At 39.4% G+C, this 22425-nt stretch overlaps 1 long non-coding RNA gene across 1 annotated transcript in view; it reads left to right on the top strand.

Annotated features, from left to right (window-relative positions):
- Positions 1-10928: 10928 nt before the first annotated feature.
- LOC115608348 overlaps positions 10929-22425 on the top strand; it is a 94199-nt gene continuing 82702 nt past the window's right edge. Inside the window, exon 1 of the long non-coding RNA XR_003991512.1 lies at positions 10929-11004. This is a non-coding gene — a long non-coding RNA (uncharacterized LOC115608348). The remainder of the gene's footprint in view (positions 11005-22425) is intronic.

The raw sequence follows: 22425 nt of genomic DNA on the forward strand, positions 1-22425 counted from the left end.
AATTTTAGATCAACTAAGCATCATTCTCCTTCTTCACAAGTGCTGTGCTAGATGCAATACCTTTGTGTTTAAGTGTTGGAGTTGCAGCTTGTAGGAACCCTAGGAATTCCCAGGTGAACCATCCCATGTGTTCTTGCTTACACTGAGGAATGGCAAAGCTTCTGTAGAAATCTTGGGTCCGGAAATGTTTGACCATTGCCATCAGCATCCCACCACCCTTCTACGGGTATAAAATGGTACCACTTGCTTTCTTCATTGGAGTTATAAAGAATAAAGGAAGAGCACTTACGGGACTTCTTGAATTGTTGAACATACTGCCAGTGAGTAGCTTGTCTCTAAACCAATGGAAAATATCCAGTACAAACAGATGGCCAATTTTCATTCAGCTCTATGCTGTATAGCACACAAGTTTTCTCTCTTCCTTTTCACAGCATTCTCATTTCAGTCAGATTACTGATGGGGATATTCATAGCAGTCTCTGACTGCCTGGGCGCTGCATGGCTGTCTTTGTCAGAAGTACCTGTCCTGTTGTTTTGGATGCAGAGATCAATTATTCTCCTTCTCCTTTGCTAGACTGCACAAGACCTAAGAATCATATTCTGCCAATGTTATTATGTTGGGATTCAGCTTGTGAGGGCACTTCTGAGGAGTAAAGGAAGGAGGATGGACTGTTAGGATGTAGCTATTTCCATTTTTATTCCTGAGGTCCATCCTCAGGCCAGAGTTTGCCTTCCTGATTGCCTTGCAAGAGGATATAAATGGTTTTGTTCTGATACACAGGGCTTAACCCCAGCTATACATTCATAAGCAAGTGTTAAATGCAGCAGTTCATTGTGACTACAAACCTGTGTGTACTACTAAGATTTCCCCTACTTCCCCCTCACTAAAGAGCATTGAAAACACTTGTTTATTTCTTCCCTTCCCATCCTTCCCTTTCTGGGACCAGTGCTGTGGCATAATTAGGTTCAGGTTTTAGAAGTTTGCTCTGGTGTATCATACAGTATTTACTTACGTAGTAGAGTGGACAATGTCTGTTCATGCAATTGAAAACCTATGCCAGCTGGTTAACCGTAAAGGCTACAGGATTCTCTTAGGAAAAAGAGAGGCAAAATCAAGTTCCTGTTAGGCTGTTCTCTCAGATGCAGTGTTAGTGCCCTTGTTATAACACCCTACCAGCTGGGTGGTAGTATCTCTTTTTCAAAGCAATTTTCAGATGCTTCCATTCCAAGAAAAAATAAATTCTTGAAAACCCGTTTACCAAGATGAGCAAAGGAAAGATGATTTCAGCTGGCTGTAGTCATTTATTTGTTGTAAATAAATCAGACGTTGGCTACATGAACATCTTGTTTCGTTCTTGTTATTTGCAACCTGAGCTGACAATTAACCTTTTAAAAACTTTCAGTTAAAATCCAGCTACAGCAGTCTGCTTACACCAGACTCTGAAAATGTCCAAGGTTTTTTGTTTGATGGGTTTGGCTTTGTTTTGGTTTTGTTTGTGTTTTCTTTATTTTGCGTGATGTGTTGTATCCCTCCCTGTGGTCTTTAAATTACGCAGTCATCAAAAAGGCATTTACATTCCTGTTAAAGTAAGTGCACTCAGATGTGCCAACAGAAAGTTATGCTTAAGGATATAGTTTATGTATGCAGGTCTCAATCTAATAAAAAATCAGTCACTTCATATTCCTAGGTTTGTGAGTATTTATCATCATAAGCAAGTAGCAGATAGAGGCTGGGTTGAGTGAGAGGGTAGGGGAAGATATCATTGGAACCAATAGAAGACAAATCTCCTGAGGTTGGAAGTAGGTTCTTGCAAAATCCCAGGTAAAAGCTGTTGACAGTTTCCTTTGTGTCTCTAAGTGGCACTGACCTAAACAGCCCCATAAATTAAGCTGCTCAAGAGCAGTGTGTAACAGAACAGACATTCTGCCAGCTCCTCACTGGTACCCAGCAGGATCCTATCATTTTCTGTAAAAGCAGCTGGGTGAGCTAATTGTGTCGCTAAAGAAGCATCAGCAGGCTGCAAGAAATCATTAGTCACTTCTGCAATACACCTAATGCATTATTAGTACATCTAAGCAAAGCTGTCTTGGAACACTGGTGTGGTCTATAGACAGATTCAAGGCTCTGTACATAATCAGCAGATGTGTGTCTGTAATTAGAAAGCAACCATCTCTTCCAGAACCAAGCCAATGCAGAAGAGTTGCAAGAGTGCCTGGAAGCAGGCTCAGCTTCCGTTATGTTACTAGGCACCCACAGCGTAACAGACCAAACTGATCTGGTGTGCAACACATGATCCAGTTCTTTCAAATCACCCACTATCTGCTGTATGAAGTGTGAACAGGTTTTAAGTTTTCACATCAACAGAAGATGATAGCAGGTGAAGCATAATGATACGATGGCAAGGTTGGATGAGGCACTATCCGGGAGAAATCCTATGGTACAAAGCTAAATCTTCAGGGGAGGGGAGAAAAAAAAAAAAGAACCTGTGTTGGGTTTGTGTGGCAAGGTTTTGTTAGCAGGGGTGGCTTCTGTGAGAATCTACTAGGAGCTTCCCCTGTGTCCGATAGAACCAATGCCAGCTGGCTCCAAGATGGACCTGCACTGGCTGAGGCCAAGCCAGTTGGTGACAGTAGTGGTGTCTCTGGGATAACATGTTTAAGAAGGGGAAGAAATTACTGTGCAGGAACAATTGCAGCCAGAGAGATTAGTGAGAATATCAGAGAAACAGCTCTGCAGACACCATGGTCAGTGAAGAAGGAGGGCAGGAGGTGCTCCAGGCGCTGGAGCAGAGATTCCCTTACAGCCCATGGTGAAGACCATGGTGAGGCAGGCTGTGCCCCTGAAGCCCATGGAGGTCCATGGAGGAGCAGATCCACCTGCAGCCCAGGGAGGACCCCATGCTGGAACAGGAGGATGCCCGAAGGAGGCTGTGACCCCATGGGAAGCCTGCACTGGAGCAGGTTTGCTGGCAGGACTTGTGACTGATGCTGGAGCAGTCTGTTCCCAAAGGACTGCACTCTCTGGAAGGGACCTGCACTGGAGCAGTTCATGAAGAACTGCAGCCTGTGGGAAAGACTCCTGTTGGAGAAGTTCATGGAGGATCATCTCCCATGGGAGGGACCCCACGCTGGAGCAGGGCAGGAGTGTGAGGAGTCCTCCTCTGAGGAGTAAGGAGCATCAGAAACAACATGTGATGAACTGACCACAACCCCCATTCCACATCCCCCTGCACTCCTGTGGGGGAGGAGGTAGAGAATTCAGGAGGAAAGTTGAGTTCGGGAAGAAGGGAGGGGCTGGAGGAAGGGAGGAGTTGTTTCTAAGATTTTATTTTATTTCTCATTATTTTACTCTGATTTGATTAGTAATAAATTACACTAATTTCCCCAAGTCAAGTCTGTTTTGCCTGTGACAGTAATTGGAGAATGCCCCTATCCCTGTCTCTCTCTCAACCCACAAACCGTTTGTTAGTTTTCTCTCCCTGTCCAGCTGAGGAGGAGGAGTGATAGAGTGGCTTTGGTGGGCACCTGGTGTCCAGCCAGGGTCAACACACCGCATAACCACAGTGTGAATTTACATTTCGTCAGTATTTTGACTTAGGCATTGGATTGCATATTTTTCACAATGTAGGATAATCTAAAGCTGGTTCATTTATACTTTGAGTTGTTGCTTGGGTAAAGTAGATTGAAAAAGTGCTGCTGTGTCAAGTGGAAAGTATTCTGAATTAGTCTTGACCATTGTATGCTAGATAAACCTTCTATTCTAGATAAACCTTCTACTCTTTTCAGCTCAATAAGCAATCAACGAATCCCTACAGAGATAGAAATAACACTTCTGTCACCTCTGTTCACGCCGAGCTGTGCCTGACTCTGCATGGATTTCCCTGGAAATCTGAATCTGTCCTGAAGGGTAAGGCAGTAATTTCTGGCAGACTTCATCCAGAGTGAAGAAATCTGCTGATTATCTTTGGACAGGCAGTAGATGAATATCTGCACTGTTCTGCTATTGATGTTCAAGCCGTGTCTCTGTGCTGGTTTTGGCTGGGATAGAGTTAATTTTCATCGTAGTAGCTACGTGGGGGCAGAGGGGGGGCTATGTTGTCTGTGCTGAAAACAGCATTGGTAGCACAGGGATATTTTCCTTCTTTCTAAGGGGTCCTTACACAAAGTCAAGGCCTTTTCTGCTTCTCACCCCACCAGCAAGGAGACTGGGGATGCACAAGAGTGTGGGAGGGGACACAGCTGGGACAGCTGACCCCAACTGACCAAAGGGATATCCCATATCATATGACATTATGCTCAGCATATAAAGCTGGGGGAAGAAGAAGGAAACAGTGGGTCATTCGGAGTTATGATGTTTTGTCTTCCCAAGACAAAATTATGCATCTTTTCATTACACGTGATGGAGCCCTACTTTCCTGGAGATGGCTGAACACCTGCCTGATGGGAAGTAGTGAATGAATTCCTTGTTTTGCTTTGCTGGCATACATGGCTTTTGCTTTACCTACTAAACTGCCTATCCCACCGGGGAGGAGTGAGCAATCAGCTATGGGGTGCTTAGTTGCCAGCTGGGGTTAAACTGTGAGTCTCTGACGGGCAGCCTCAGTGTATCTCACTGCCATGTTTCATGCAGGGGGGGTGGGGGAGAAGTTTTTTACATGTACAAGCAATATTTTGTTCTTTGTTGTGAGTTACCAAGATCTGACTGAAGCCTGACAGTCGAGTTTTAATCTTATCATAGAACCATAGAATGATTTGGGTTGGAAGGCATCAAGGAAGATCATCTAGTTTCAACCCACTGCCACAGGCAGGGACACCTTCCACTAGACCAGGTTGCTCAAAGCTCCATCCAGCCTGGCTTTGAGAACTACCAAGGATGTACTGTAATTTTGTCCTGCAATTGCTTGAAGAATGGAAAGGGGATATGACTTTAGTCAGTAGAAGGGACCAGAGTGGATGATGTTAGTTCTGGTTTCGTCATCATGCCCTGCATGTGGTATAGTAGGAAAGGAGAATTTGCCAAAGATGACATATTGAGAGCAGTAGCACTCACCAACGATCAGCAAAAGGAGATGCTCTCAGAGATGCTTGTATAGCCAGTAATATGTCATCTCAGGCATGCGTTTAAGTTGTCAGACAAGAATCCAGGAATAGCTGTCCATTTTCAGAGCAATTTTCAAGGCATGTTACATCCTGTGGAATCTGTCTGGTCCATCAGTCAGGCTATGGGCAAGAGAATAGCATTATGGAAAGTAAGCATATCAGTTGTTGTCTGTGTCAGTCCACCTGGTGAAGCATCAAATGCATAGGAGCACTTGGTCCAGGTAGAGTAGTTGGGACAGTGTGCTGGTGAAATTTAGAGAATCTGGGTAGTAAGTATGTACTCTTCTCATTTGACAGCCTGATGAAAACACATTTTTACTACTGGCTGGACTGTGCACATGTCCTTTTTTATGAGACCTGTTACTGTTTTCCATGCTGTGTGGTGTAACTTCCAGTGTGCCTTTGCAGAACCTCCTGTGACAGCTACTACTTGTCACAGCTCAGTAATAGCTCTTGAAAACTCCACCAGCTGGCACTCCTCTCTAGAAATCCAGTGCCATTTATACTGCTTTACAGCACTTTAGCCAAATTTAGGAGGTACCAGACCAGAACAGTCTTGAAACTTGGTGAAGGCAGAAATTGGACTTTTCAAAGCTAAGAGGTTCCCTCAGTATTAAGATGTTTTTATGTGGGACTGGTCTGCTTCTTTCTTATTAGATACTAGAAATGTAGTAAGCATTCAAGTCATACAAATTTTTTTGACTGCCTTAGTGAGAATGTTATCAGCATTCTGTTTTATTATATGGAAGCTACATAACAGAAATACTGGCAGTACTCTGCATTTGCACTTAGAATGCAAGTTTTATATGGATGAGGTTGTAAGTAGTATTAAATATTGTCTTGTAGAATTTGTAGAATCCAAACTTAGTTATTGGGATAATATTCTAAAAGGCAACTTTCACTTTCACTCTAATTATCCAGTAGTTCTGTGCTCGTCAGCTATGGTGTCACAGCCAAAACAAAATTAATGAAATATAGGTAATGTTAAAATATGTATATGCGCACACAGAGAGTAAGTTGACAAATGAAAAAAATGTGACAATGTAAAAGAACTTTAACAAATCTTGTTATTTAATATTCAGTTTAACAATTGAGTGGTCATACATATGTATATATGTGCTGCCACAGTAAATACTGTTTAATTTTAGTCTCTTAATCCTTTGGCTTCTTATGCAAAAGTTTGCATTACATTTGCATTACATCTGTTAATGGTAGTATTGCAAATACTAAACTTGCATGGTGCCTCCTTCTGGGAGTGCTTGGGAGTGCACCAGCGGGTGCAGGGAGATGATTGTTATATGATGCCAGTTTTTTCTCTTAGCTGTATGGTGAAGCTACAGTTCTCAAGATGCAGGCTGGCTGCTTGATGATGGTGACATGCTGTGAGGAATTGTTTTTTGGGAGCAGTCAGCCAGTGGAGAGTACAGGGCTGAATCTACCTGTAATCCACATTAAGTGTATAAAAGAACATATGCTCTTATATTCAGGCCTTAAGCAGAAGTAACATGGAGAGTACACTTGCTCCCAGTCTTCCTGAAATACCCTGTTCTGTGCAGCCAGCACGGTTCTGAAACAGCCTGCCAGTTGCTTTTGCTGCCTTTGCCTGCTGCATCTAGAGTGCAACATCGATTTGCAATTACTCTCTCTTCTGCTTCTCCCATGTCCTTTATTACAAAGCATAGGCACTAGCTATAGTTGCATACATGTGGGTCTCCAGTACACAAAAACAGAATTAACAGTTTTTTGTTCCTTTACAGAGCAGGGAGGTTCATTATAGAAGAATCAGCTTGATTAGCTCACAAGTTTTCATGTGCTTGTTTGTTTGCATGATATGAAGGCTTTTTTTGTGAATGGGAGGAATGTTTAGCATCTGATTTTACTGAACGGAAAAGATTTCCCATCTGTATAATTAGCCTTATTTATATGATTAGAGTTTATCCACTAATTGCTTGGGGTGTTTTTAGTTTGCCTTCCCTGTATGTAGAATATTCATGTCAGGAAGTCAGAGATTGAACAAGGTTGTTGTTTCTCTGTTTTTCATGTCTCTACAAGGAATACATTTGCTGCTGAAGCACTGAATTGTTGAACGTTATCTAAAGGCCACTTAACGTCAGCATATTTTCCTGAGTGACATGATGATGAATTCTGGAGAAAAAAATGTCTTAGTGAAATTTCGTGAAATAATCTAGTTGTGCCAAGAAATCCCACAATGACCTCAAGACATAACAGCTGCCAAGTATACTGCTTAGTATTAGCCACTCTTCTTGAGGTATCAAAATAGTGTACAGGGAACTCTACAAAGCCTGCTTTCTCTAGCACTTTTAATGTATCTTTTCTAAACCTAATTCTTTGTGTGCAAATGACTCTGTCTTTTACAAAGTAGCATGTGTTACGCTCAACATTGTTCTTTGTGCGTCTTTCTGGCATGATAAGGACAGTGGTGCATCCCATATGTGTTAGAGCTTAATCATTCAATTATCCAGTAAAATTAAATTTATGTGAACATGCAGGTGAGTGAGAGCATCAGACTCGGTTAAAAAAACAGACAGTCCGAACTTGAATGTCATCTAGATAGTTTACCAGGCTCAAATGTGAAGAAATTAATAATGAACTGTGTCTTTTTTTTATAGAGATTTTAAAGATTGTCTAGGTTATCTAAGAATAGCAATGGAATTATGATTATTAGAAAGAGCAGTGTAGGGTAAGCAGTCCTGTCAAGTTAAAATACTCAAAGATTAGCACAATGGAATCTACCAGGCTGATGGTTGCTTTCTTCTCTCAGAGGAGCTAGTTCTCTAAGGCTTCACCATATGCTAACCTTCATCCTTTATAATGCTTTGTTATAAACCCTGTAAAATAGAAATTACACAGGAGTGGTAAAAACTTTGGGTGAAAAAGTTCTGCTCAGTGATGTTATTCCTGATGCTGTAACACAGCAGTGAAAGCAGGATTAATGGTCAAGTATTTACAGGGTTTTCCTGAGGAGTGATGGAAGTAGTTTTGATGAAGTAACTGAAAATCAGTCATTGATACAGCTGTATAGCAATGGTAATAAATAATGTTGTTATAGAGTGCATATATCATATTGCTTCTGTGTTGTAGTTTGATTTACATAGCTATAAACTCCCTCCCTTACTCTTCAAATAAAAGCACACCTGCTTTGCACACGTCCCTCTTGTTGTTTAAGATGATGTAGTACTGATCTATTAATATCATGACTTGTTTGCCACGTAGGTGGATATGATCACTACCATCCATTACCAGTTTTTAAATGCCTCTTGATTTGGATTTTCCACTACTTTTTATAGCCTCACATGTCAAAAGTATTTCTTCATATTCATTTTTTTCATTCTGGAAAAGCCCAGGTTGAGGTGCTATCCCAGTTGTCATTATTTCTTGGTAATTCTTTAGAGAAATTCTTGAGCTTTAGTAAATTCATCCAGTAGGATATGGTTGGCCACAGAGAACTATATGAGAAAATTCTAATATTTCAGGCATTCTCATAGAAACTGTCAGAACTGTCATTAAATCGTAACTCTCTCTGGAGTGTGTCTCTATTTCTTTTAGGGCCTCTGAGATGAGCCTTTCTGTTTTACTAGACTGAAACTTTTCTTTTACAGCAGACAGCTCCCGAGTGGCATATCCAGCTGCAGTGATGTATTTTTCTTCATTAATGCCAGTAGTGTTAACAGCATTGGATTGAATTAAGCTTTACTAAGACTGTAGCAGTTAGGGAGGATCTTCAGATGCTTTCCTCCAAAATACTACAGAAGATAATAATTTGATTTTTTTTTTTAAAGTCTAATGCTTAAGAACTCGCACAGAGAATTTCATTGCTGTCACTGAATTAACCATCCACACATATCACACAGAACTATGAAATAAAAAGGCATTATTTTTTCCTCCAAACTCTTCAAAAGCATGAGTGCCTTGAATAGATGCTCCAGGTTTGTCCAAACTTAAGAGATAAAGTCCTACAATGGGGGCTCAAATTACCCCCTCCAGTCAGACTGGGTTGTCATATGAAATATTTTAAACTAAATGGAACGCAGTATTTCAGTGAGAAGTGATTGGCCTTACAATTCTATCACTCTCAGTATAAGTAGTGCTGTGGATAGTATATTGCGAGAAAAGACTGTTTTCCCCATGATAAAACAACATTGGAAGGGATTATGGCAGCCAGGCTCCTGAACAGGTGATATGCGGCTAGAGATGTGTTCCTCCAGGTACCTATTACAAGAATACATTGAAGACAATGTATTGTGAGGCTGATGTGTAAGCTAGTAGAGCAGATGGATCTGTTTCCACGGCTGTAGTAACTAGCCTAGTAGTAGTGTTGTCATCCTTGCTACTGTAACTACAGGAGTGGTTTGAATAGTTTTGTCATGTTGGAGAACTTACTATCTGTATAAATCGCATGTGAATTAAACCTATGGCCAGCTTTAATTTATACAGACTTTTACAAAACTGTAGGAATTCCACAGCAGGGCATATTCCACTCCAAACTCCAGTTTCCAAATGGGATATCACAGAAATAAGGATTATTTGAAAACCAAAACATTTCAAAAATCAGTGATAACTTGAGCACAAATGATGCTGAGTTAAATCTTTTAAAAAGACAGTGATGTAAGTACAGGTTCTGTAAATGGCACATACCCAATTGCCTTAGGGCTGAAATTAGATTCTTATGTTATCACTAAACAGCAGCTGCAGTCAGTTAAATAGGTGAAAGCCTAGTAGGACCATTCGTTCATACCCTTTCCAAGGCAGTGTCTTTAGACTTTCTCATTGCCAAGACTAGAGAATTCTTCATTTCTTCCCAGTAGATGTACACTGAAGTGCTTCATCTCCCTTCTGCCCATTAATGATTTCCATGACTTTATAAAAGCACTGTTCAGGGTGCAAGTATAGCTTGTTAAAGCAACTCTCTCTTCCTGTCACTACTGTGTTCAGGATGCCTTGAATCTGCTGGTGTATGGTCAACACACTGCTAGCTTTCTAGTAGTGAAGAGTATTGATTTACATACCCAGTAAATACCTTGTAGGCATTTTTCCTTTTTCAGTCATTGTTCAATAAAACACAGCTGAACGCAAATAAATTGACATCATAGTTAAGGCCTCCTTACAGCTCCACTCACATCTCCTGGGGCCTTTCTGTAGCCTCCAAGATTTTTGTAAAGATTTGTTTCCCTAAAAATAATTACATGATAATGCAATTATTATAATAATTCTCATAATTAATTTTGCTATGTTTAAAACTTAAATGAGATAGAACTTACCACTATGTTAATCTGAGGAGCATATTTTGTGTTTCTTCAAATTATTTCTGATTTTTATTTTATTGGTCTTGTTGATATGATCGGTAAACTTCTCAGCCACTTCCAAACTAAAATATTTATTGTACATCAGTAAAAACGTAGATGACAGATGAATAGCAAGAAGCAGCAGACACATGGTTTTATGCTATTTTAAATGTGAATGTGTTACATCTAGTTTGCTAATGTGAAACAATATTGGTAGGCCTGAAGTATATAGAGGAAAAAATGCATATTGTAAATGCAGTTTCTTGTCTTAGTGTGTAGGCTAGACACTTACCTATTTCCCTTATACTAATACAGAAGTTCTTTATTTCTGTTTTTACTTCTATTTTCCTTTTTTAATTTCATTGTCATTTCATGCAGATACTGAACTGGTTTGTACTGGCAGAACTGCATGAAAATCTCTTAGGAATAGATGTAATTTAATTTTTTTATCAGTATTTTCTGCATAGTCTTAGAAAGAAAATTTCTTGGTAACAGTTCACAAGCACTTCTGTTTGTCTTTCTACAGCTTCTTGTTTGATGAGTGGAATGGGCCAACCGATGGGCTTATATGAGTAAAGTTTCAGACAAGCAAATTCTGTAAGGTATGTGAAATATTGACTAAAACACATCTGGTTTTATTTCTCAGAAAGCATGTTTTCTTAATAGCATTTTGAGGATCAAAGAACATTGTAAAAATAAATTATGTGATTACTGAAGAATACTTTCAGAAATAGCATTGGAGAGATTCCACTGTACTGATTCTCAGTATGTATGAAAATAATTTATTTTTTTAAGTTCTTGCATATAGAGAGTGTTTCAAGGAAAAGTCAGAGGGGGTTTTGTCTTTTTGAAGCAGGATGAGTAGTTTTTCTGACAAAGAACAGAACTCAATTTTGATACTCCATATTCAGTATTGCAAATCTTCCAATGTTTTTATGTAAGCTAGACATTTCAGGGGTTTCTCCTGCTACTTTCATAATAGGAAATCTGTTATTTTATGTGAGGAACCCACCCTGTTGTTTCAGATAATTTCTCATGAAATTTCAGTGGAAAAAAACAAGCATTCTGCCCCAGTTCTTAATGCTCTTCTCCATTGTGGGTACTGTGCATAGTAGGAGCAGTTAAATACTTACTTAAGCCAGGGTAATACTGATCTGCAGGAGAAGGTGGAATCAGTCACTGTTTTTACAGCAGTAGCACTAGGAAGCACCATTCTTCCACTACATTCTTCTCCGTTCTTCGCACTACATTTGACCCTATGGCAACCTAAAAATTTTTCAGAAAAGGCAGCTTGAGACTTTTCAGCAACAGGGGTTAAACTGAATTTTGCCATTTTGAGAGTGGGGCAGGGAGAATATAATCTTGTTCTCTCATCTTGATTTTAATCAAAGTGCATAGGATAAAATTAAGATCACAGTGGAACTGAAATATAAACCCACTCTTTCTTTTGTATTTCAGGTTTCTTAAACCAAATCTTTTAAACAGAAAATATCTGACCAGTTTTTATGGCAGAAAAATACATTTCCAAAGTTTGTTTTGTCACCAGTCATAAGGTATTTAAATCTTTACCTTTAGTCAAAAAAATCATTTTATAAATTCCAACTCCATATACATAGATTCTGCCTTTGGAGATGAAAGGGAACTATCTGTACAGATGTATCTATTCCCTCCTGAGAGCGCGCCCTATGCACAGGCACTGGGCAGCTAAGTACAGAGGTCGGTCTGTCTGGGACCCTGAGGGTGATAAAAATGAACCATGTCACCTCTGTCTCAGTTTCCCTGCTAATCTGTTTTGCCTATTAAATCACATCTGTCACCTTATCACCTCCTTGTGCTCTAAAAATTTACTTCTCTTTACTGCTTTTTAACCATTTGTTTATCCATTTGAAGAATTTCTTACTCTATGCCAGCTATTTTTTTAACATCTTTTGGCTAAGGACTTGACAAATGCCTCTCAGTATATAAATATAGCCTGGATTTCTGTTGTCAGTAGCCTACTGATGCCTTTAGAAAGTATTTTGATAGATAATGAGGCATAACTTCCTTCACAAAAATCTGTTTCTCTCATTGCCAATAAATATATTTGTCTGTAAGGCACTCCTTATATTTTTATAACAGTTTCCACCAATTTGCCTGGCTCTACTGGTCTATGATTCCCTAGTTCTCCTTTGGTATCAAAGCAAATTTAAGCCAGAAGTTGAATAGCATTTTGGTGGTTAAGTCTTGAGTTTCTTTATTCTATTGGCAGTTATCATGTGATTCTGGTGTTTTGTTACTGCTAATAAAACTGTTTTGAATGTCTTCTGTCATTAAATTTGATTTGAGATAGGCTCTCTAATACACCACTGTAAAGAGATATTCCAGCATAGGAGTCTTTCCAATCTCCTTCACCAAAAACACGTGCAAGAAATACATTTATTTTTTTCTGCAATGGCTTTATCTTCTGTAAGCACTTATTCTATATCCTCATAATTTTTTGACCCTACAGATTCTCAACAGGATTTGTTCTTCTGTGTTTTTGATGTCTTTTTAAAATTGTTCCTCAAACAGTTTTTGGGTGTGTCATATATATTACACCTGTCAGAGTTTATGATCCTCTCTGGTTCCTTCATCTGGACATGAAACCTCCTACTCTGCGGTTTAGCAGCATCAAGTTCTTTTGGTTTCTAAGTTTTTAGTAGGCACATTTTATTTGTCTTTGAATACTCTTTATACTGTCTTTAAGAATTTTAGTTGTCATTTTAAAGAAAAAGCAGCACTGGTCCAGTACAGTGCTTCCAGCAAAAACAAGAGCTGCTTCCTCTTCTCTGAGTTTCCTGACTGGCCATGAAATAATGATTCCTGGCAACATGTCCCTGTATGTTTACCACTGTCCACTGGGTGTAACTGAAGTTTTCTGCTTACCATCTTGTTGCATAGTTGAGAATGTGATGCTAACAGTGTATTTCTCTTCTTTGCCCAGAATACCAGTTCTGTAGGCTCACATCATGTTAACCTGGCTAGAGGGCTTAGCTGATTCTTAAACTATTCTTTAACATATGATGCTACTTGCTGCTTGATGCAGCTTACTCCATCTTTTATATATGCTCTGACTTTTTTTCAGTGGCTCTGATTATTTTCTTTCCACTAGGTGTCCTGTATGCTTATTATGTCCATATTTGATATTGATACCGTCAGTGAAAAGTGTGTAGGCAAGCTAGTCTGGGAGGCAGTCTAGTTCCCCATTGTATTGTTTAGATGGCTGCAGAAGAACATGTATAAGTTGTTTTTATTACATTTCTCTATAGAACTATTTTTTTAAATGTAGAACTGTTGCTGTTCTTTGCTATTTCCTAGTTGATTATTTCTAGCTTCCATCCTTTATATAAATTATTTTAACTTTCCCAGTGAGTTTTTCTGTACCCATCATCGTTCTTCTACTTTTCAGTTTCAGCAGCTTTACACAAACCTGGCTCTGTTCCTGGGAGGTGAATTAGCCAACATTGTAGCCTGCAACTTTTAATTAAGGTTCATGACCCAAGAGTGTATTTACCTCTTGTGAGGATGATTTGTCATGAGCATCATTTCTAACTGGGGTTCAGGTCACTCCTTCCACACATTGGGGGCTGCTAGCCTGCAAATGTTCACTGCTGGGAACATACACACAACCCTCCTGAGGAGCTCCTGATTGCTATGTCTGTTGTGCAGTGCAGCCTGTTCTTTGGACCTTCAGAGTCTTTAGCTTTCTAGTTGGATGGGCTGCCTTTCTCAGTTCATCCTGTCAGTGCTAGCTAATTGGCTGCCCCTTGTTTCGTTGTAGCTCAGATATACCATGACAGCAATACTTTTTTTTTTTCCTAGCAGGTGTTTCGCAGGCAAAAAAATCTGTATCTGGTAGTTTCGGTTTCCACAAAACATTGAACTTCTCATGGCAGAATCTGGGCTGAACAATCTCAAGCAGAACCTGATGTGTTTGATACATTCTTGGCATTGATAGTGTCTCCAGTAATCTGCCCTTTATCTAGAAGGACACCTCAGCCAGTGGCTCTCCTGTGTCTTCAGTATGTTGTGGTGCTAATCACCTTATTTCTGAAACTTCTGATTGTGTAAGCCATGTGGTTCTGGGTATAACTACCTGATGGGAGGGAACAGCACCTGGGTGTGTTGAATAATGGTTATTGCTTGCATTTGAGTACATTTGTATTGAGGGTCATTCTACTGGCAGCAAACTAAGCATGGAAGAGGGATTAATTCCAGAATCTCAACATGCTACTTAATGACATAGATTAATTTACTGTGGCCTCAGTAGCAAAGAGTTCTCACTGTGGTCAACAGCAGTGTATTGGGGAAACTGATCATGTTGTTGCAATAAAAGAATAAATATCCTGCCATGTTGCATGGGCTAAGGTAGGCTGTTTCTGCCCCATGTATCGGAGTATATCAAGGAGCTAGTCAAGGCAAAATGAACTCTGCTGCTAAAACTCTAGTTACAGTGGGCAGCTCTGCGTGTGTAAATTAGCTGTGATTGCAATTTAAAGGATGTTGCCAATTATGAGAGATGAATGCTGGCTAAAGTGTATTAGAAAGACTGAACAGAGCCTTGTGTCCTTTCAGAATGAAATATTTGTAATCCACCTGTTTAATGAGAACAGTTACCTCAAAATCAAAGTCAAATGCAGCAATATGAACAAATCCAGCAAACAACTTAAAAAGTAAAGTCCAACTAAATGAGTAGATGGGCAGTGTTCATGATTTATTTAATTTAATAGATTTGCAAAGCTAAGTCTTGTGCAGCTGTTTGAAAATTTATGGAATTCATTTCTAAAACAAACCACTTGGGTGATAGACATGGCTGCGATTTCTGTTGTGTCTGTCCCAGGAAAGCCTTTGGTTTTGCACTGCAAACACTCTTTAATAACAGATCTTGTGTTTAGCCTTTTGGCTTTTGAAAACAAATTATTCCTGTTTTGATATCCAGCTGATTGTGATGCAACCTCATGATTTAGCTTTAAGTTCATATTTATTACTTGATATCTATTCCTTTCATAACTAAACAGCTAGGACTGGCAGTGAAATTGTACAGCTGAACCATATATTGTTAATGCCACATAATGCTCACCAACTGCACCTCTGGTGCATTAGCCAATGTGCCTGTATGATGATACTGTTGATTTTGATTGCTTCTTGTACACAGATGTCCTTTTAAAATGTGCTTGAACTCCTGATAGGTTTCCAAGTATTTCCAATTGACACCCTCTCTACAAATACCCATATCAGGGAATATGAGCCAACATTTCCATAATTATATTTGGTCATTCACACAGCCATCACATTTGAATATAATGAGGAAAACTGATTGTGCTAAAGCATAAGCATTAATTGAAGCAAATGGCAAAAAGATGTTTTCATAGTGAATGCATTGATATCTAAGTAGTTTCCCAGCATTTTAATCTCAAAAATATGTTGGGATCTGCCAGCTCACTTACCAGGGAAGCTGCACATGTTCATAGGCTTTAAGTAGTCTTTGCATATTCAAAGGCTTTAAGTAGCAGTGTTACTCAGCACACTTCTTGGGTTTCTTTGCATTTTAGAAGCAGTTACTTCGTGCCTTTCACAACCTTAGCAACAAGTGTCAGAGCAACTGTGATTTTTGTCAAGAGAAAGTACTGTCCTGTAATTCCAAGGAACACATGGGGACACCACTCATGATAACAGTGTTTTACTGGGCCTGGAGTATGAACCCATTTACAGCTCAGCTTAATAAAATCTGCCTGCCCTATAGGATCGCTGTGTAGACTAGGATGTGTATTCAGACTGTCTTCGGCATTTACACAGTTAAAAGCCGAAGGTGGACTTTATTTCATGGGGTTTTCGCTGATTTGTTTGCAGTCCCCTAGATACACATTGTGCCATGGCGCAGCAGTGTCTGAAACACAAAACTGCAAAAAAGCAAAGCAGGGCTATAAAATCCACTTCCATTTGCACATTACAATTCTGAATTGGTTAAAAATAGAACACTAACTAGTTACAAAGAAGAGCAAGTGAGAATCCATTCAAGATTCTGTAAGTAACACAGTTCATATCTTATGGCAAGTCACGTGCAGTTCAATCAATCAGTGTTTCATTTTCCATTATACTGTTGGCATGACAAAGCAGGGAAGTGTTGCCAGAGTTAATACTCCAGCTCTCTTATCTGTGTCTAGAAGCTGGTTCATATTGGCCATGGGAGTGTTTTAGATAGTATTTCCATCATGTTATTGCCCAGTCCTGATTCCTTGGCAGATTGCCAAATCTTATATATTTTTGCTCCTGCAGGTTTTTGGTTTCTCCCAGGGCTGTGCACAGTTTGTTTTCTTGGCTTTTTAAGTGGAAAATACTTTGTTGGGTTTGTTGGGTTTTTTTTCCAGAGAGCTTGAGGATATTTCTTTCTCACATTTTTCTGTATTAGTCTGTAATTTTCCTTCCTTGTGAAAGGAGGTATTGCTCGGAGAGTTCCCAGAAGCTATGGCTACTATTTAAATTCTGTATTGTTGTCTTTCATGTTGTGGGAGGTTTCAAAGGGTATTTACTGGGAGGAAGGGAAAAGAATGAAGGAAACCTGATCTTATTTGGGGGAGTGTTTCTCCATGAGCATTCAAGGAAATAAATTGTTCTCTGCTCAAGCATCCCACCAGGTCCTAATTGACACTATGGGTAATTACATGTCATGCTAAGGAAGCTTAATCATGCTCTTCTTTGAAAAACTGTTTCTAATCCATGACAGTATTAAGGTGCAACATTATTTTTCAATACAAATAGCTGTTTTTTCTCTAAGGTGACCAAATGAGTAACTTTTCATGTTTCTGTCTGCCTTGTGTAGATGTGTCATGATACTATAGTGTTGTAGTAGATGAAAATTAGGTACAGTACCTCTTCTTTCCTTAAAATATGTCCCCAGTTGGAGTTTTCAGACTTCAGCTTATACGTCTTATGTGTGATTATTAAGAGAAAATTTGGCGGCTAACTGCACAAATAGTTAGAAAATGCCTCAAGATATAGAATTATATTTGGATTTCCAAAACGTTCAAATGAGGTCTCTCTCTGAAAGCTTTTAGAAGAGCTAAAAAGTCAAAGGATGGAAAGAAAATATAACTTGTAGATTGATAAAAGACAAAACCAAAAAAGGAATAAAGAGTTAATTTTCACTGAGCAGGGAGACTTAATAGCATGTCCCAAAGAAATCTCATCACTTACTCAGGAAAGGGTAGCAGTAGAGAGGAAGCATTTGCTGAATATGACATTATTTGCAGTAGGAAAAATGAAGCAACTGTGAGGAGGTGTACTGGGATCTCAAAATAACAAGTGACTGAGGGATCAAATGATAAATTAAGCCCAGGGTTGATAATTGCAAAGCACTGGATATTTGGAGAAACCAGTCCTCATCTGTACAAAATAGCTCAGCACTGAGCTAGTGGTTATTGCTTTGGATAATTCTGTGACTTTATCAGTGTGGTGCTCAGTGTTTACATCTTGACTGTTAGATACAGTTCTGCCACCTCTCCCCTCTTAGAAAGGTAAATGAGGAGCCCAACAAAGCTTACTGCATTTTTGAAGCTGTTTCATACAAGGACAAGGTAGACAAGAAGTCTTCCTCTGGGAGGAAAGATAACTGAACTGGTGAAGTCTGTAAAACAGTAAGTAGAAAACAGACAGTGAGTAGGGAAGGATTAGTAAATGTTTCTCCCAGTGGGAAGAATATTTGGGAGTGGACTTAAAACAAAAAGGAATAGTCTTTTTCTTCAGTCCTATAATTAATCTCTGTGACTTGCTGCTCAAAAATGTTGTGGATACCAAAATTTTAGCTGGATTAAATACAGTATTATAAAGGCAGGTTCATGAAAGAAAATACTGGAAGAGGCTGTAAAATATGAAGATACAACATTTGGCTCAGGTAGTTTGAAGGGTTTGCGAGATGAAAGATGAAATAGGCTTGCTGTGGTTTTATATTCTTCCCCTAAACTGTCGCTGTCAGAGATAATGTGCTGTATGGACCTTTGGTCTGACCAAGGACAACAGAGTCATGTCATCAGTAAAACATCAATATGTTACAGCAGTGGCTGAAAACCCCCAAACTCTACTACTGTATACAGATTAAAATAGGAATTACAAGTGTGCTGTAGCCATTCATATAACTGTAGAATTTGGCTAAGTAGCCCACAAGAGAAGTAGTGCTGTTCTAGATTTCTCTGACTCTTTTTACAGTCATATTTTTTCTTTAATTTTAAGGTGTAAAATTATTGCATCCCCTTTCTGTGAAGACCAGTGGCCTGTGAACCTGGTTACAGTTTAGGTTCCCCAGGAGACCTGGAGTCTGAAGGCCTTCTCTATAGAATAACTATATTCTTTCTGCCTTGCATCTAGAAAGTATTCTGGCTATGGAAAGCTGGATGACCTGTATTTGGCATTCTGTACAATATGGTTAAACAGCTAATGCCCTCACTCAAGCTCCTCCACCTCTGTTTGGAACTGTGGTGCTCAAGCAGAGATACTGCTGTCTATAATGGAAATGGAATGATTGTCCTTCTCCATGGAGCATGTTTTAGTTTTGTGGAAATACTGCAACGAGCTTCTGCTATTGCTTACGGTCTTTTCTTTCATAAACACAGTAGCAGATTGCAGTGCTCTGACTGTTAGGACAGAGATACTGATTTCCCAGGAAGGCAGTGAGGTATGCAAAAACGATGTGTTTCCATGGCCTCTGTTAGTGAGCAGATGGGCTGCTGCTTCTCATACTAATTGGACTACTTCAGTCAACTGTGGCTTTGTTCCCAAGTATTAATCCATCGACTTTGAGGCTGGAACTCTCAAAGACAGAGTTTACCATGACCAGGTGTTGAGTGGATTTTTTGTTTGTACATACCTTCCTGTTTGGACATACAGTAGCCTCAAAGACTCCAGCTGGAATCCAAAACTACAACTCATCCTGATCATCTTGCAGGTGTCCTAGACAGATGGAGGTGTCGTGGAAGTGCTTTTGAAGTACTCCTCCATATCTAACTACCATCATTTCTACCTTTTCAATGTTATAATACAGTAGCTGGGCTCCTGCCAGCACAGCCAGCCAGAGAGGTCTCAGGGAAAGCCAGGAGAGAGCATAGGCTATAATGGAGAGAGAACAAACACCAAAGTTTTGAGCAAATGCTTTCTGTATGCCTGGAAGTCTGCTATCATGCCCCTCCCACCCAATAAGGAAACAAATATTCCAATTTTGTAGAAAAAATTACTAAAAGACAAATGAGTAAGTTTAAGCCATTGACCAGGTATTGCTGCGTATCAAACCATCACTGTTAGACACTGATCTGTCTTGGAAGGAATATGAAGAATTCTGTTACACCGTATACAAAAATGCCCTAACTCTAATAAGAGCTTAGCTAATAGGCAAGGGGCTGCCCTTCTAACTCTGTTTTAAAACACGTCATCTGTAATGCCTTCTGGTATGTAATGATTTCCATGCCATCAGTCTGTTAAACTTCAGAAATAGTCTGCAGTTTGGGAATTTTTCCAAATCTGTTTTTAGCACAAAAAATATCATCCAACCTGTTGAAACTATTTTTTTTTTTTCCCCAGGATCAAGTATTTCTTTAAGATTTTGCAGGGAACAAAGCTTCTGACATGGAATTTAAGGGCAATATGAGAGTTGGATGCAGATGACCTTTCCGTGCACTCCTTAAGAAGAGAGGAGTTAGTTGGTGTGAGAGCATCCTCCAAGGAAGCAGAGGTTTGAAATCTGTCATCTGAATTAGTCAGAAGAATGTCCTTGGTCCTTGTCTCCCACATCCCAGCTACTGCCCTAGGTGTTATATATTATTCTTTGTTGTTGTGGCTTTTGCACAGACACTGAAATCTTCATGGAGAAAGCAAATGAGATAGTTGTGTGCTAGTGGAGACACAGGAAAGTGGGAGAGTCCCCTGTTAATACCTAGCTACTAATGAAGTGTAGGACTACACTAGCAGAAGGTGGCTGATACCTGCTCTGGGATGAAGAGTTATTTCACAAATAGGGCATCACATAAATGCAAAATAGAGAAGTGGTGATGCTAGGACTTGAACTGCTGCCACCTTCACCATGCGAGCCACTCAGGTGTTCACAGTTATGAAACTGCTGCATTTATATATATACTTCTTCATCTTATTGTCTTCCAGAGTGAGACTTTTTAAAAACCTACTTTTTACAGGACAGGAAAAAAGCTCTAGCAATTGTTCTGCCTCACATGTGAAGTTATATTCCAGTGGAGAAATCACATCATCAACCTATGTTTAAAATTCTGGTTCTGCCTTGTATTGAGTATGGCTATTATAATGCCATACTTTCTTTCCTCTTTCTTTCCTTTCTTTCCTCTTTCACAGGCAGCAGGAGCTTTTTATATTCCATTTCACTACAGCATGCTGGAGAAAACTGACCTCCTGACCTTATTTGAACTATGTTGGTCAGTAATACTATATAGTCATTTTGCTGTTAGATGAAATGAGCAGCAAGCTGCATACACGGCCCATATCCTTAGGGAAGAATTAGGATTGTGCCATATCTATGCATAGTCCTGGCAACGTCTGCCAATCAATGTGCAATGACAGAACCATTTTAGGAACCTTTATTCCCAAAAGATATTACAGCCATAAGAATCTGATGAGGAATCCTAATCAAACTGCCTGTGATGTGAATAACTTTGGACAGCATCCTGCCTGTCAGAACCCTGGTAATGTGTCACCAAAGGAAGTTGTGCAAACCAACACTACCAGCAGTGCTAGAACAATTGCAGTAGATCATTTGACCAGAAATGCATTTTTATCTTTCATCTGTCAGTAAGTTCCATTAACATAAATGAGCTCACATCTCACTACAAATAGGTGAATGAAATATAGAACATTGAATAAAATGTTGCTCTCAGAGAAATAGATCAGTGGAATTATAGTTTAGAGGAATGCAATGAACTTTACTTGTCCTGAAATAATTTCGTTTGGATCACGGGAGGAAGGCTGGATACTTCAGCAGACAATGCGGTTTTGGTTCAAATGTGCAGGTAGTGATGAACACAAACAGGGATGTTGCCTCATGGTTACAACAGGATCAGATTTTTCTGTGCTTCCAACACTCCAAATATGCTTAGGAAGCTTTTTATTTTTTATTTTTCTCCAAAATCAGGAAAAAGTAAATATGCTACCCCTCTTTGCTTTTTTCCCTTTCTCCTCTTTTCTGTTTCGTAATCTTTACTGCAATTTTAATTGTTCTGCTCAGACAGAAAAATTAGAGTTTTCGTATAGACAGCAGATCTTTACTCTTTCTGAAGACAGTTATTTAAAGCAGAGTGTTAGGACAACATTAATCAATGTTATTTGCACTACACACCCTGTCTAGGCACAATCAAAACTCTGTTTCTCACCCTTCACTAAGAACCATGAGCACTCACAGTCTGATTTAAAATGTTGTTCACGGTAATGTTGTAAAATGCATCTTTCTCCCTACAGCCTTAGGCTGCTGCCACTGTGCATAGACATGTCTTCAAAAGGCTCCTGATTTAAATTCTCCCCAGTGCCTGCAAGTTGAGAACTGTGGCTTGGATGCATGGAAAACCACACTGATACAGTGAATGCCACTCTGACTCTGATCACTCTCTCATGGTTAACTCATGCAAATACTTCAAACACAACCATTGCAACATTATATTTTGTGACTGGTTTATAAAATAGGTCTATCTTTTTGGAACATCTGCAGTATATGGATGATTTTGGTTCAAGGAAGCTAAGTGAGATGGATGGATATAGTCAGATGAGAGTCTGTTGAATTTTATAGTGTTGAATTTTTCTGTTTACTTGAAAACAAACAAACTGCTCTTAATTATTGTTTTCTTAATGAGGGTAATGCAAGCAAAGTGGTTTAGATGTACAGCATATCAAAGCAGCTGTTGAGAAAGCTCTAATGTGTAATAGCATGAGAAGACAGGATGGCAAACAAAGCTGTTAGTTTTTCAATAGCATGAAAGTTACTATGGAGATAAGGGGAAAGAAGT

The sequence above is a fragment of the Strigops habroptila genome, chromosome 5 (genome assembly GCF_004027225.2).
Source record: "Strigops habroptila isolate Jane chromosome 5, bStrHab1.2.pri, whole genome shotgun sequence".
Lineage (NCBI taxonomy): Eukaryota > Metazoa > Chordata > Aves > Psittaciformes > Psittacidae > Strigops > Strigops habroptila.